The 2,098-nt window shown below is 43.7% G+C and overlaps 1 non-coding gene across 1 annotated transcript; it reads left to right on the plus strand.

Moving 5' to 3' along the window:
* The first annotated feature begins 1,554 nt into the window (after positions 1 to 1,554).
* On the plus strand, positions 1,555 to 1,629 carry Trnap-cgg. The gene has a single exon. It is a non-coding gene; the product is annotated as a tRNA-Pro (tRNA).
* The last annotated feature ends 469 nt before the right edge of the window (positions 1,630 to 2,098 follow it).

Genomic DNA, 2,098 nt, shown 5'->3' on the forward strand with positions numbered 1-2,098 from the left:
CTCGTTTACTGGAAGCTATAATTAATTTACGTAGTTACCAATTAATAATAAGATCGGTACATATGGGGCCCGAGACGCAGCCCCACAACATCAGTATTGGCTCTTGAGCTAAAGGGTTTGATGACCACTGGACTAAATGATGGAAAACTGAGCCTTAAGTTAAATTTTGTCAAATGAGAGTTTTCACAGCAAATTTATGCAAAGTAAATGACAATACTGCTTTTCAGTTTAATTTTTTCAGGTTAAAAAAATGGCTTCTGCTCAAAACAAATTTGTGATGATATAATACAGTATTTACGGAGATATTCTGACTCTTTGTTCCATTAGATGTTACATGTGCGATTTTGTTAGGTTATTTTATGCGCATTGCATGAATCTTGTTACAGTTCTATTGCAGTTCCACATCTGGAGTAATGTTGGAACCTATGGGACTAAAGTATTGATGGGTCAAATTAATACAGGTTATTACGAGGATGTGATTTTATTCATGTTCCAAACCGCTTATCATAGTTTTGTAAGATTTTCACTCTGCAGCGGAGTGTCCGCTGATATGAAACTTTCTTGGCAGATTAAAACTGTGTGCCGGGCCGAGACTCGAACTCGGGATCTTTGCCTTTCGCGGGCAAGTGCTTTACCAACTGAGCTACCCAAGCACGACTCACGCCCCGTCCTCACAGCTTTACTTCTCATTCTGGAAACATCCCCCAGGCTGTGGCTAAGCTATGTATCCGCAATATCCTTTCTTTCAGGAGTCCTAGTTCTGCAAGGTTCGCAGGAGAGCTTCTGTAAAGTTTGGAAGGTAGGAGACGAGGTACTGGGAGTGTAAGTAGGCTGTATGGTTTTCGTATTGGTAACGCCACGTAGCGCCTCTGTATGAAAATCACTGGCTGTGCTGTGTGCAGTCTGTGGCTAGTTTGCATTGTTGTCTGCCATTGTAGTGTTGGGCAGCTGGATGTTAACAGCGCTTAGCGTTGCGCAGTTGGAGGTGAGCCGCCAGCAGTGGTGGATGTGGGGAAAGAGATGGCGGAGTTTTGAGAGCGGATGATCTGGACGTGTGTCCATCAGAGACAGTAAATTTGTAAGACTGGATGTCATGAACTGATATATTATGACTTTTGAACACTATTAAGGTAAATACATTGTTTGTTCTCTGTCAAAATCTTTCTTTTGCTAACTGTGCCTATCAGTAGTTAGTGCCTTCAGTAGTTTGAATCTTTTATTTAGCTGGTAGTAGTGGCGCTCGCTGTATTGCAGTAGTTCGAGCAACGAAGATTTTTGTGAGGTAAGTGATTCATGAAAGGTATAGGTTATTGTTAGTCAGGGCCACTCTTTTGTAGGGATTATTAAAAGTCAGATTGCGTTGCGCTAAAAATATTGTGTGTCAGTTTAGTGTTGATCAGAATAAGTAAAGAGAGTAATGTCTGAGTACGTTCAGTTTTGCTCAGCTGTTTGAAAATTAAATAATGTAAGAGGTTTATCAGCACAGTAATTCATTAATTTTTCAAAGGGGACGTTTCAGCAGAAGTAAAGCTGTGAGGACTGGGTGTGAGTCGTGGTTGGGTGGCTCAGTTGGTAGAGCACTTGCCCGCGGAAGGCAAAGGTCCCGAGTTCGAGTCTCGGTCCGGCACACGGTTTTAATCTGCCAGGAAAGTTTCATATCAGCGGACACTCCGCAGCAGAGTGAAAATCTCATTCTGGAACCATATGGTTAACGAAAGTCCACAGTGACTGATAACGCTGCCGCAATTTACGTGAGTAGGCCTGCACTGTCGGATGAACCACTCTATACTCGCAGTTCTCAGTGTTCCGAATGTTCGGCTGTGATAAATGACTCATGTTGGTAGCCATCTACACTGCGCAACACAGTTGAAGAATCATGTTTCCGATACCTCGTAATGTCTGCCAGCCGAGCGGTCAGGGGCGCTGCAGTCATGGACTGTGCGGCTGGTCCCGGCGGAGGTTCGAGTCCTCCCCCCGGCATGGGTGTGTGTGTTTGTCCTTAGGATGATTTAGGTTAAGTAGTGTGTAAGCTTAGGGACTGATGACCTTAGCAGTTCAGTCCCATAAGATTTCACACACATTTGAACAATTGTCTCCC

The sequence above is a fragment of the Schistocerca piceifrons genome, chromosome 3, assembly GCF_021461385.2.
Source record: "Schistocerca piceifrons isolate TAMUIC-IGC-003096 chromosome 3, iqSchPice1.1, whole genome shotgun sequence".
Classification (NCBI taxonomy): domain Eukaryota; kingdom Metazoa; phylum Arthropoda; class Insecta; order Orthoptera; family Acrididae; genus Schistocerca; species Schistocerca piceifrons.